At 44.6% G+C, this 14,931-nt stretch overlaps 1 pseudogene; it reads left to right on the top strand.

Annotated features, from left to right (window-relative positions):
* Positions 1–14,663, top strand: part of LOC125554763 (uncharacterized) — a 29,270-nt pseudogene extending 14,607 nt beyond the window's left edge.
* Positions 14,664–14,931: the final 268 nt, after the last annotated feature.

The following is a 14,931-nucleotide window of genomic DNA, read 5'->3' as shown; positions in this document are numbered from 1 at the left end:
TTAATTAACAATCTCACATCTGTCATGGATATCACTCACCCAATCCACGTCTACTAGCATAGCATGGCATAATAAGCAAACACAGAAGTAACTCCCAAAGGTTTGATAATAACAGGTAATAGGTACTACCTCATCTACTTCCCATCCCACAATTTAATTGGATCCTAATCATGCAATGTGTGAGGATTGATCTAATGCAATAAAACTGGGTAGTAGAAAAGGTATGATCAAAGGGTTACTTGCCTTGCTGATGATCCGCGAAAGCTAACGATTCGAAGTAACAGGCGGCGCACTCCGGGTATTCTATCATAGACAAACAAACAAGCATACAATAAGTACTCATCTAATGCACGGGTAAAACTCAAATAAGAGATCTAACCAGAAGGTTCAACTTAAGAACTCCGGTTGGCAAAAAGAATCAAATCAAACGAAGCAACGAAAGTCAAACGGCAAAAGAAAACAACTTCGTTCTAGTAATCTAGATCTAAGGCAAATTTTACAGTAGCAAAATCATGTTTAAGTTGGTTAAACGGATAGAGGGTTTCGTGACGAAACTCTGGGCGCTTGAATCGCCTGATTCTGATAAACGAGCGAAAAGTTATACTAAAACGAAAATTGGATCAGAAATCGCGATCAGAAAAATTGCGGATTTAATCCGAGAAAAAGAAAAAAACGACGAACGCCGAATTTTTTTTACGACGGCATGGAAAACGAGGCGGCGGCGAACCTCGGGTGACGTGCAGCGGCGGCGGCAGCGGGTGGCGGCGCGGCGAGGCGGTGCGGCGGCGGCGGCGGGGCGGCGGCGCTGGGGCGGCGGGCGGCGCTAGGGTTGGGGCACGGGTGGCTGGCTTCGGCTGGGCCTTCCCCCCCGGCTTATAAAGCCTAGTGGGCCGGGAGTCAGGGTCGGACACGGCCCCTAGGTCGGTTCGTTTTTTTTAAATTATTCCGCTCGGAAGAAAAATAAAAAGAAATACTAAACGGACTCCAAAATTTCCGAAATAAATTTTCACGGTCTTCTAAAATCAAGCCGCACAAGGTGAACATTTATATGGGACCTAAAAGCAATTTTGAAAAACGCACATTTTTCCTAAATTCAAATAAAACACCGAAAAACTCCGAAATAAAATCTTATTTGATTTTATTATTAAATCTACAATATTTCTTTATTTTGGGAAAGTCATTTTATTCCCTCTCTCATATTTTTGTAATAGAAATAATTGATGATAAAATAAATAAAATCAAATGATCCTATTCTCAAAATTTGAGAAAACTCAAATATGAAAATAACGAAATCCCCAACTCTCTCCGTGGGTCATTGAGTTGTGTAGAATTTTCTAGGATCAACCAAAATGCAAAAAAAATATGATATACATGATGTTCTAATGCATAACATTCCAAATTGAAAATTTGGGATGTTATAAACCTACCCCCCTTAAGATGAATCTTGCCCTCGAGATTCGGGTTGGCTAGAAAATAGGTGAGGGTGGTCTTTGAGCAAATCTTCCTCTCGCTCCCAGGTGGCTTCATCCTCTGAGTGGTGGCTCCACTGAACTTTGAAAAACTTGATAACCTTGCTGCGAGTGACTCGACTGGCAAACTCGAGAATCCTAACTGGTTTCTCCTCGTAGGTCAAATCGTTATCCAATTGAATAGTCTCCAATGGCACTGTGTCTCTCAACGGTATGTCAGCCATCTCCGCGTGGCACTTCTTTAACTGAGAAACGTGGAACACATCATGAACTCCTGACAATCCTTCGGGCAATTCCAACTTGTAGGCCACTTCTCCCATACGTTCCAAAACTCGATATGGTCCTACAACTCGTGGTGCTAACTTCCCTTTAACTCCAAAACGCTATGTTCCCCGAAGTGGTGATACTCGAAGATAAGCTCTATCTCCAACTTCGTAAACTGTCTCCTTGCGTTTAGAATCCGCATAACTCTTATGTCTGGACTGGGCTACCTTGAGCCTATTGCGAATCAACTTCACCTTCTGTTCAGACTCTTTAATCAAGTCAGGTCCAAACAACTGGCGGTCTTCAACTTCGTCCCATGACAACGGTGTCCTGCACCTCCTTCCGTACAAAGCTTCGAAAGGGTCCATCTTTAAACTGGTTTGATAACTGTTGTTGTAAGAGAACTCTGCATATGGCAAATTATCGTCCCAACTAGATCCGTAATCTAGCGCACAAGCTCTCAGCACATCCTCCAAAATCTCATTGACTCTCTCGGTCTGTCCATCTGTCTGTGGATGAAAAGCTGTACTGAATTCTAGCTTGGTTCCCAAAGTTTCGTGCAACTGCTTCCAGAACTTTGAGGTAAACTGGGTTCCTCTATCTAATACGATACTCCTTGGAACTCCATGCAGACATACGATCCTGGTCATGTATATCTTTGCCAACTTAGCACTGGTATAAGTGGTCTTTACTGGGATGAAATGAGCTACTTTCGTCAATCGATCAACTACAACCCAAATCGAGTCATAGCCTAAACGAGTCCTGGGTAATCCTGTGATAAAATCCATGCCCAGCTTATCCCACTTCCATTCGGGTATCGGCAATGGTTGTAACAATCCTGCTGGCTTCTGATGCTCTGCCTTTACTCTCTGACATACATCACAAACTGCTACATACTCCACAATATCCTTCTTCATTCCGGTCCACCAGAAAATATCCTTCAAATACAAATACATCTTGGTATTACCTGGGTGAATCGAATATGGTGAATCATGTGCCTCTTGCAAAATCAACTTCCTGATCTCCGGGTCATTGGGCACGTAAACACGGTCTTCAAACCATAGGGTGTCGTGCTCATCCTCACAAAATCCTTTAGCTTTTCCTTTGCTCAGTTTCTCATTTATAGCGGCAATCTCTTTGTCAGCTTTCTAAGCTTCTCTGATTCTATCCATCAAAGTTGACTGAATCTCCAATGCTGCTACATAGCCTCTCGGAACTATTTCCAAACATAGTTCACGAAGATTTTAGGCTAACTCCCTTGGTATTTCTCCCGTCATTAACGTATTGACATGGCTCTTGCGGCTTAGTGCGTCCGCTACTACATTATCCTTTCCAAGATGATAATGCAATTTCATATCATAATCCTTGATAAGCTCCAACCATCTCCTTTGTCTGAGATTTAACTCCTTCTGTGTGAAAATGTACTTCAAACTCTTATGATCCGTGTACACCTCACAATGATTTCAAATGAGGAAATGTCTCCATGTCTTCAATGCATGCACTACGGCTGCTAACTCCAAATCATGCGTAGCATAATTCAACTCATGAGGCTTCAGTTGTCTTGAGGCATATGAAACAACTCTCCCTTCCTGCATAAGCACTGCTCCAAGTCCTCGACGTGAAGCGCCGCAATACACCTCATAATCCTTGGTCTGGTCTGGCAAAATCAACACTAGTGAGATAACCAAACGTTTCTTCAACTCCTGTAAACTAGCCTCACATTCCTCTATCCATATGAACTTGGTATCCTTCTTTAACAACTCAGTCATAGGCTTCGCAACCTTTGAGAAATTCTCAATAAATCTCCGGTAGTATCCTGCGAGTCCAAGAAAACTCCGGATCTCTCCAACTGTTGTTGGGGCTTCCCACTTGGTCACGGTTTCAACTTTAGTGGGATCAACTGCTATACCTTCTCTAGATATAACGTGTCCGAGGAGTCCTACTTCCTTCAACCAAAACTCACATTTGCTGAACTTGGCATATAATTGATGTTCTCTGAGCTTTCCAAGTACCAAATGCAAATGTTCCTTATGCTCCTCTTCATTCTTTGAATAAACCAGGATATTATCAATGAACACTACGACGAACTTATCCAAAAACTGCATAAACACTTTGTTCATCATGTTCATAAAATAGGCAGGTGCATTAGTCAGACCAAATGACATAACGGTATACTCATACAGCCCATACCTGGTGGTAAAAGCTGTCTTCAGAATATCCTGTTCTCGAATCTTCAACTGGTGGTATCCTGATCGCAGATCGATCTTGGAAAATACCTTAGCTCCTTGCAATCGATCAAATAGATTGCTGATCATTGGTAGTGGGTACTTGTTCTTGATCGTTACTTCATTCAATCCTTGATAATCAACAACCATCCTTAACGATCCATCCTTCTTCTCCACTAGAAGTACTGGCGATCCCCAAGGTGAAGAACTTGGGCGAATATATCCCTTATCCAGTAACTCCTTAATCTGCTTCTTAATTTCCACCAAATCCTTTGCTGGCATCCTATATGGTCTCTTTAATATTGGACCTGTGCCTGGCAATAGCTCAATCAAAAACTCAATATCTCTATCCGGTGGCATGCCTGGCAACTCCTATGGAAATACACCAGGGAAATCCCTTACCACTGGTACTTCCTCCTGCACAACTCCTGTTAAGCAATTTACTTGAGTCCTCTTTGGCACATGCCGGGATACATACTTGATCCTTCTCCCTTCTGGGGTGGTAAGAAAAATTGACTTACTAGCACATTCAATATTCCCTTCAAACTTTGATAGCCAATCCATGCCTAATATCACATCCAATCCTTAAGATTCCAATACTATTAGGTCTGAGGGAAAAACATAGTTACCAATCCTTAATGGTAACCGATCACACCATAGACTAGCCACATACTCTGCTCCGGGCGAGGTTACTAACATGGGTGACCTAAGGGCTTGGGTTGGTAGGTTATACTTATCCACAAATCCCCTTGAGATGTATGAATGCGATGCACCAGTATCAAAAAGAACGAGTGAAGTAAATGACTTAACCAAAAACTTACCTATTACTGCATCGGGCTGAGCTTCAACCTCCTCCACGCTAACGTGGTTCACTTGTCCCCTGTTAAAAGGGTTCGGCTTCTTCCCAGAACTTCCATTGCTATTTCCATTTTGTAATTCAGGACATTCATTGGCATAATGTCCGGTCTTCGAACACTTCAAGCAAGTGACTTGGCTCAAGTCCTTCTTGGCTGGGGTTGAGGGGTTGGTGCGATTCTGGCCGTTGCTTCCTCCGTTGCCATTACCATTCTTGGTGCCATTGTGATTGTGCGAGCTACCTCCTCCATGGGTATGCTGAAAGTGTCCTCCCGGTCTAGGGGTAAAACGTGATTTCTGCTGAGCTCCTGAAGTGTACTTTCCTTGTCCATACTTCCTCTTGCGATTCTCAATATGCTGCTGCTTCCCTTCAATCATAAGAGCACGATCTACCAACTCCTGGTAGTTGTTGAAGGTGGCTACCATCAACTGCATGCTCAACTCATCATTCTGTCCTTCCAGAAACTTCTCCTGCTTAGATGCATCCGTAGCGACGTCATCTGGGGCATAACGTGCTAACTTACTAAAGTCCTCCACATACTGGCCAACTGTCCGTCCTCCTTGGCGCAAGTTGCGACACTCACGCTTTTTCATGGCCATAGCTCCTGCTGAAACATGTGCAGTACGAAAAGCCTGCTGAAACGGGTCCCATGTGACAGTGTCGATAGGGAAGGTGGCTGTGAAATTCTCCCACCATGATGCTACGGGTCCTTCAAGCTGACGTGCGGCAAACTTCACCTTCTCCGCATCCGTACATCCTGCTGTGGTCAACTCTCTAGCTGTCTTGTGGAGCCAATCATCTGCTACTATCGGCTCGGTGCTACTGGAAAACACCGGCGGATTCAGCCTAAGAAAACGGGCTAAGTGATCAACAGGTGGTGGTGGTGGTGGGTTGTTGTTGTTGTTGTTCCCTTGATTCTGATTCTGGACTAGTAACTGCATCAATGTGTTCTGCTACTGGATCAACTGGGTGAGCTCCGGTGGAAAGGCAAATCCGGGGTCACGTCTCGGAGGCATCTGAGGGTTTAGAAAAGATGAGATATAAGAATAGAGGGTGTCTAAAGAGAAAACACAACCCATATGCACATGAGGCAAAAGCAAACAATTCACTTCAATCAATCAAACAAGGGCATACAATCGATCTAACTATCGCAAAAGTGCTCGGACTATTGTATTTACATGGTGGACTACTACTACTGATGAGGTGGTCTACTAGAAATATTCTTCGGTTGCAGACTCCATGATATCTGCTCCAGCTTCATCAACATAGTCATCATCGCTACTATCTGGTTCCGAGTCGGTGCCGTCGATGATGATGTAGTCTTCCGGGCTAATCTCCTGGGGTTCTGCGTCTTCATCTACTGGCATAGGGCCTCCCATAAATACTTCTAGCTTCATAGTTAGGTCGGCATTCTTATCCACCAATACTTCAATTTCCTCTTCATAATCTTCACGTGTAGCCTTGAGTTCTTCCTCCGGTTCCTTGATTCTAGTCTTAGCCTTCTTCAGATCTATCATGTCGGCGCACATCTGGTTCTCCTGTCGTCGAATGTGCTGGTTTAACTCCTGGATAAAAGCTGGAATTGATCTATCCTTCCGGGTGTTGATCATCTCCCAGTGCTCATCTCGGCGCCCACAAATCTGGTAGATTGTATTCTTGAGGTCATTGCGGTAGACTTCTCCAATGCGTCCCATGGCGATGTGAGCTGCCATGCTCTTTCCTAGACTCCAAGTTGGTGCATCAAAAGAAACTTCTATGGGCTTAGTGACTGGCATGAACGTCCTTCCTGGAACTTGAACTTGAATCATCCAGCGCTCTTCTTCAGGTAAAGTGGCGTTGTAGGTTCCGGTGAAGCTTGGTACTCCTATGTTCAGGTATCTAGTGACTTCCTTCAAGTGACGTCCAAAGGGTGTATCTTCATCCAGTTGTGTGAACTTGTTCCTTGCATCCGCCATCCTAAAAGAGTAGAAAAGATGAGAGGTCAGAAGAGGAGAGAGTGAATAGTGATCTAGGTCTTTAGCTTAGTGGTCATGTCCTACAGTCAGCGTGTGCTCTGATACCATCTCTGTAGCAACCAGACCTCAAATAGTCTGATCTCTGTGCTCCGATGTCATCCCTGGATCAGTAATGCTGACACCACACAGTACTCGGAGGATTTATTGCAGAGTAGCGATCACACACTTATTACATCGAGTGTCTCATTAGAGAACTTATTACAATAAATATGGCTTAAGGCCATCTAATAAAGATAACAGCTGAAGGCTTGGAAGATAAGTGAGTCCATCAACTCCAACGGCATCACTGAGTATAGAACCATGATCTAAAACTCCTTAATCATCGTCTGAAAAGTCTGCAACATTAACGCTGCAGCCCGAAATGGGTCAGCACATGGAATATGCTGGCAAGGTAACACATAGAGAGTAATGGAATGTAACAGCTATACTATATGCATATTTGGCTGGTGGAAAGCTCTATGGTTACAGTTTTGCGTAAAGCCAATTTTTCCCTACTTCAAAGGAATAAATTTATTTAACTATCATGGTGTTTGTTAAACATTGAGAATGGTTGACAGCATTCTCAATCCCAATTAAGCATCTGTAACACCCCGGATGTAACTTTCCCAATTTGTACTCCAACTCTTGCCGTTTTCGGCGTTAAGTTATTTTATTTCCTTGGGTTCAGGTTTTGTCTCCGTGTGTTGTTGTCGTTGTCATGCATCTCATATCATGTCATCATGTGCATTGCATTTGCATACGTGTTCATCTCATGCATTCGAGCATTTTCCCCGTTGTCCGTTTTGCATTCCGGCGCTTCGTTCTCCTCCGGTGGTCTTTTCTAGCTTTCTTTCGTGTGTGGGGATTAAACATTTCTGGATTGGACCGAGACTTGCCAAGCGGCCTTGGTTTACTACCGGTAGACCGCCTGTCAAGTTTCGTATCATTTGGACTTCGTTTGATACTCCAACGGTTAACCGAGGGACCGAAAAGGCCTCGTGTGTGTTGCAGCCCAACACCCCTCCAATTTGGCCCAAAAACACACCTAACTCTGCTCCATCATCTAGAGCGTTCGATCACGATCGCATGACCGAAAACCGCACCTCATTTGGACTCTCCTAGCTCCCTCTATGGCTATTTAAAGACCCCCTCCGTTTTTGGATCTTCTTCCTCCCCGAAACCCTAAAAACTGCACCTCCTCCTGTCGCCGCCCCGTTGGCTGCGCCCGCCGTCCCCGCCGCCAGGCCCGGGAGCCCATCTCCGGCCCTCCCCGCCGCCGTTCCTGGCCGAGACGCCTCACCGCCCGTGCCGCCATCTCCTCCATCAACGGCCGCCGGCGCCGCCCCGATCCACCACCGCCTAGCTCGGCCGGGCTCAGCCCCCCTTCACCGGTCGGTCCCGCCGCCCCGCCTTTGCCGCCCTGCCGCACTAGGCTGCCACGGCCACCTCGACGTCCACCCGCGGCCGCCTCCGCCTCCTGCCGCACCGGATCGGCGTCCCCCCTCGCCGGATCGGAGTTCCCTCGTCGCCGGCCACCTCGAACGCCGGCCGTTCTTCATCGGCTCGCTGCCGCCGCTACAGTGACCATGAGGATCCAGATCTGGATCGGGGTGAACAGTAACCCTAGGTCATTTTTTTCTTCCAAGTCCTGAAATTGCAGATCCAAGTGCTCCTGTTCGTAGCCCCGTAACTTTGCATCTGTAGCTGCGATTCATGCATATAGCATATCAAAATGTTCATCTCAGAGAGTACATCATTTCATTCCATTGCATCATTTTCATTTGAGTTCATATTGATGCCCGAAATGCTGTTAGAAGAGGGCTACTTGAGATAATTGTCAGATCTGCTATTCCATTTAGGTTTTTGTCATTTTTGCCATGATTAATGTGTGCATGATATGCCCTTGAGTTCTACATATGCTTTGTTAAGGGTTTTGTCATCTTTCCAGAGGTGCAACCCATGTATTTTTGTGATGTGTGTGGTGACTTGTGCAAGCTTGCAAAGTGGTGCAATTAGTAATTCTGTTTTCAGGGACTTAGCAATTCCACTAAGTCCTTGATCTGTTTATCTCATGTTGCCATATGTTCATGTTGTTTCCTAGTGATCCGTGCCTCTTTTGAGGATGATCAGTAAGGATGTTTTGTTAATCATGTAGTGATATACCCATCCACGTATTTTTTTGCAATTATGGAGAACCCTAGCTTGAGACAATCGCGCTCTACTTTTGCTACTTTGTGAATCTGGGCAGTTTGTCAACTTGTTTGCGATTTTGCCGATGATGTTGTAGTTGTTCCGTGCATGCTATGATATTGTTCTTGCCATGTCTAGATTGAATTTTGTGCCTTCTTGATGGATGTATTCTTGTATTTCCATGACTTGCACCGTAGTGAGTGCATCGAGCTCGTAAACATGCCTACTTGAGTTATATTTCAGCATGTGTCAGTTTTTCACTAAGTCTGAAAACTGATTATGTTTTTGCTATGTTCACATGCTTGCAATTGTATTTTTTGATCCCTTTTGGCTCAAGGTCACTAAGGGACTTTTGTTAAGATCTTTGAGTATCTCCATGCCATGCTTTACTTTTCCATGATCAGGTCCTGTAGCATGTAGTTTTGTTGCTCCGAAGAGGGCTACCTGATTTGAAATTCCAGACAAGTGTTAATTTCACTAAGTCTGAGATCTGTTTGTCATATCCATTTTTGCCATGCTTGTTTGAACCTGTTAATGGATGATTTGGCCATAGCTCAGTGCTAGACTTTTGTTAAGCATCTTTTATGCATCCCTGCCATGTATTTTGTTGTCATGTTTGGGTGCTGTAGCATGTTCATCTCATTGCATTTAGATACCGGAGTCATTTTTGTTTCGCTTGCCATTTCCAAACCGTAACTCCGATTCCGGCGTTCTTTATATCGTTTTCAAGCGATTTCATCTCATCTTTCCAGTGGCACACTTGGATTCCCAAGTTGAGGCCAGGTTCATGCATTTCCTGTCATATCTTGCATTTTGCATCCCGCATCGCATCCCGCATAGCATATCATCATTGTATCATATTGCTTGATCCTTGCACGTGGTTGATTGTATCCTTGTTGCTTGTTTGTCTTGTTTGGGTAGAGCCGGGAGACGAGTTCGCTAACAAGGAGCCCGTTGAGTTTGCTTTCGAGGATCCAGTCAACTCTGACAACTGTGCAGGCAAGATGATCATACCCTCGAAATCACTACTATCTTTGATATGCTAGTTTGCTCGCTCTTTTGCTATGCCATTGTTACGATGCCTACCATTTTCTTTCAAGCCTCCCAAATTGCCATGTCAAACCTCTAACCCACCATGTCCTAGCAAACCGTTGATTGGCTATGTTACCGCTTTGCTCAGCCCTCTTATAGCGTTGCTAGTTGCAGGTGAACATTGGAGGCCGTTCCTTGTTGGAACATTTATTTACTTGTTGGGATATGATTATATTATCTTGTTATCTTAATGCATCTATATACTTGGTAAAGGGTGGAAGGCTCGGCCTCTCGCCTAGTGTTTTGTTCCACTCTTGCCGCCCTAGTTTCCGTCATATCGGTGTTATGTTCCCGGATTTTGCGTTCCTTACGTGGTTGGGTTATAATGGGAACCCCTTGATAGTTCGCGTTGATAAAAGCTTTTCCAGCAATGCCCAACCTTGGTTTTACCATTTGCCACCTAGCCTTTTCTTTCCCTTGGGTTCTGCAGACTCAAGGGTCATCTTTATTTTAACCCCCCCCCCCCCCGGGCCAGTGCTTCCTCTGAGTGTTGGTCCGAACCGGGCAGCCTGCGGGGCCACCTCGGGGAAACTCGAGGGTTGGTTTTACTCGTAGCTTGACCTATCTGAGTGTGCCCTGAGAAAGAGATATGTGCAGCTCCTATCGGGATTTGTCGGCACATTCGGGCGGTGTTGCTGGTCTTGTTTTAACCTGTCGAAGTGTCTTGAATTACCGAGATACCGAGTCTGATCGGAACGTCTTGGGAGGAGGTCTATTCCTTCGTTGACCGTGAGAGCTTGTCATGGGCTAAGTTGGGACTCCCCTGCAGGGATTTGAACTTTCGAAAGCCGTGCCCGCGGTTATGGGCAGATGGGAATTGTTAATGTCCGATTGTAGATAACTTGAACCTTAACTTAATTAAAATGAATCAATCGAGTGTGTTACCGTGATGGCCTCTTCTCGGCGGAGTCCGGGAAGTGGACACAGTGTTGGAGTAATGTTTGCACAGGTTGTTCTCTAGTTTCTCGCTCGCGCTTTGCCTCCTCTTCTCGCTCTCTTTTGCGTATAAGCTAGCCACCATACTTGCTAGTCGCTTGCTGCAGCTCCACTCATATTTTACCTTGCCTTACCTATAAGCTTAAATAGTCTTGATCGCGAGGGTGCGAGATTTCTGAGTCCCTGTGGCTCACAGATTACTATTACACCAGATGCAGGGCCTGATGATTCCGCTCCAGGAGACGAGTTTGAGCTCAAGTGGGAGTTCGACGAAGACTCTCAACGTTACTATGTTTCTTTTCCCGATGATCAGTAGTGGTGCCCAGTTGGGGGTGATTGGGACCGTGTCGCTTGTTGGGTTATCTTTTATTTTGGCGTCGTAGTCGGGCCTTGAGTGTTTGGATGATGTAATGTTATTTATGTATTTGATTGACGTGGCGAGTGTAAGCCAACTATGTTATCTCCCCTTTCATTATTATATTACATGGGATGTTGCGAAGATTGCCTAACTTGCAACATATGCCTTCAATGCGATTATGTCTCTAAGTCATGCCTCGACACGTGGGAGCTACAGTCGCATCGAGGGTGTTACAGCATCATCATTAAACATAACCCAACAAAATTAATTTAGAGTAACATGTTGAGATTCACATGATAATCCAAGTACTAGATACTCAAGATGTCCATAACCGGGGACACGGCTAACCATGATTAGTTTATTACACTCTGCAGAGGTTTGCGCACTTTTTCCCACAAGACTCGATCGCCTCCGTTTGGTTTCTCGCACTACATGGTGTTTGAGAAGACGGATGACCGAGACATAGTCTTTCAGAAGCGCTAGCACCTTACGATCAGGTAGACCATACCACCTACATCCCCTACATCTGCTAGTCTACCACTGTAAGAGTTTGCATGACTTAGTCAATTATGCTAGAGCCCATAATAGCTTGTGGCTGCACACGGAAGTTTCTAGTATGAATAGTCTCATGATCCCTTTGAACCTGGGTGGTGGTCCAAAAGAAAACAGGCAAGTCCTGGAATACCCAGGTGCCTCAATCCACCCAGATGTGTGTTTAAGTTGCCACCTTAGAAAAACCATTAATTAACAATCATCTTTCATGGATATCACTCACCCAATCCACGTCTACTAGCATAGCATGGCATAATAAGCAAACACAGAAGTAACTCCCAAAGGTTTGATAATAACAGGTAATAGGTACTACCTCATCTACTTCCCATCCCACAATTTAATTAGATCCTAATCATGCAATGTGTGAGGATTGATCTAATGCAATAAAACTGGGTAGTAGAAAAGGTATGATCAAAGTGTTACTTGCCTTGCTGATGATCCACGAAAGCTAACGATTCGAAGTAACAGGCGGCGCACTCCGGGTATTCTATCGCAGACAAACAAACAAGCATACAAGAAGTACTCATCTAATGCACGGGTAAAACTAAAATAAGAGATCTAACCAGAAGGTTCAACTTAAGAACTCCGGTTGGCAAAAAGAATCAAATCAAACGAAGCAACGAAAGTCAAACAGCGAAAGAAAACAACATCGTTCTAGTAATCTGGATCTAAGGCAAATTTTACAGAATCAAAATCTTGTTTAAGTTGGTTAAACGGATAGAGGGTTTCGAGACAAAACTCTAGGCGCTTGAATCGCCTGATTCCGATAAACGAGCGAAAAGTTATACTAAAACGAAAATCGGATCAGAAATCGCGATCAGAAATATCGCGGATTTAATCCAAGAAAAAGAAAAAAAAAACGACGAACGCCGATTTTTTTTACGACGGCACGGAAAACGAGGCGGCGGCGGACCTCGGGCGACGTGGGGCGACGGAGGGCGGCAGCGCGGCGTGGCGGCGCGGCGGCGGCGGGGGGCGGCGGCGGTGCTGGGGCGGCGGGCGGCGCTAGGGTTGGGGCGCGGGTGGCTGGCTTCGGCTGGGCCCCCCCGGCTTATAAAGCCTAGTGGGCCGGGAGTCCGGGTCGGACACGGCCCCTAGGTCGGTTCGTTTTTTTTAAATTATTCCGCTCGGAAGAAAAATAAAAAGAAATACTAAACGGACTCCAAAAATTCCGAAATAAATTTTCACGGGCTTCTAAAATCAAGCCGCACAAGGTGAACATTTATTTGGGACCTAAAATAAATTTTGAAAAACGCACATTTTTCCTAAATTCAAATAAAACACCGAAAAACTCCGAAATAAAATCTTATTTGATTTTATTATTAAATCCTCACTATTTCTTTATTTTAGGAAAGTCATTTTATTCCCTCTCTCATATTTTTGTAATAGAAATAATTGATGATAAAATAAATAAAATCAAATGATCCTATTCTCAAAATTTGAGAAAACTCAAATATGAAAATAACGAAATCCCCAACTCTCTCCGTGGGTCATTGAGTTGCGTAGAATTTTCTAGGATCAACCAAAATGCAAAAAAAAATATGATATGCATGATGATCTAATGAATAACATTCCAAATTGAAAATTTGGGATGTTACATACGTCGACCACAAGGACACTATAAAAAGGTTTGTTGGTGCATATCACATGATTCAGCAAAATTGCCTCACGACGCTTGACAGGAAAAGACACCGAACAGTTGAGAAAATGCTATCACTAGAGATGGGTTTTCCGATTGAGAGACAAGCAAGTGAAGTATACACGAATGAAATTTTCAGGAAATTCCAGCTGGAGCTACGGAACCGGACATACTACAAGTGCTCTGACCTGGCAAAGGGGACGCAGTATTTTAAAAAAAGGATTATTGAGCCTAGAACAGAAGAGTGGAAACCATATCCGGGCGAGGAATTTGACAGGTCTGAGTTTAGGGTAGATGTGGATGAGCAAAATGAAATAGACAGTTGCAGCTGCAAGAAAATAAGCATGGATGGCATTCAGTGCTGCCATGTGCTTAAGGTGATGGACCAAACAGGCATGATCGATCAACTTCCAAAATCCTTCATCATCCTCAGATGGACCAGGAATCTATCAGAGAGTCTGAAAGTTCTATCTACAAGTCAAGGTGATAGCATGACCGCACAAGACAATGAAACTATGAGATTTGGCCTCGCTTACGCTGAGTTGTCGGATATCTGTTCAAATGCTTGCAGAAAAGAGAAGGCATACAGTGTGTTGCGTGAGTGTACACTAGATATGAAAATAAAAGTCATGGCGGCACTTGCTGAGGAACCATACACAGGCATTTTTGCCGGAACACTCAAGAACCCTCCCATGAGTGGCTCAAAGGGCATGAAAAAAGGAGATCGAATCAAAGCTGGTTCTGAGAAGAAAGCAAAAGGCAACAAAGCCGCATCCAAGTGCGGCCATTGTGGAGTAACGGGTCACAGGAAAACAAACTGCCAGGAAAACCTAGAAGTCCAGGAGAGGATGAGGATTGAACAGGAGAAGAGGAAATCGCAGCAGGAGAATAGGGCAAGGTCAATGAAATGGCCGACAACACCATCGAGGACATCAAACGGCTCAGGAGAATGCACTCCAAGCCCAAGAGGAAGATGTCAGATGCCAGCAACTCCAACGACCCCATTGACAACAGGGAGCATTTACCAAAGTCTTGCATCTACGCCAGAATCGAACATCACACAAGCCAGGCACACAGAATGCGCATAGGGAAGCCCGGGACAAGGCACGGAATCTGCGTAGTCCATTTCCAGAAAGGAAAGATCTAAGTGGTGACTTTTTGGTACCGGAGAATAGTACGAATAGAAAAATTAAAAGGTAATAATGCAACTTAAACAGGACATAAGCAAAAAACAGTGATGACCACAATCTTTCGCTTTGTTTTTATGTATGTATATTAATTTTACAGGTAAATAGGTTGAATAGCTATGCACAAGGGTGGGGTTGCACAATGGTGGACAAGGAAGAATGGATCGCT

The sequence above is a fragment of the Triticum urartu genome, chromosome 4A, assembly GCF_056163025.1.
Source record: "Triticum urartu cultivar PI428250 chromosome 4A, HENAU_Tu73, whole genome shotgun sequence".
Lineage (NCBI taxonomy): Eukaryota > Viridiplantae > Streptophyta > Magnoliopsida > Poales > Poaceae > Triticum > Triticum urartu.
Note: the sequence above shows the minus strand (reverse complement) of the source record. Positions and strands in the feature narration are given on the sequence as shown.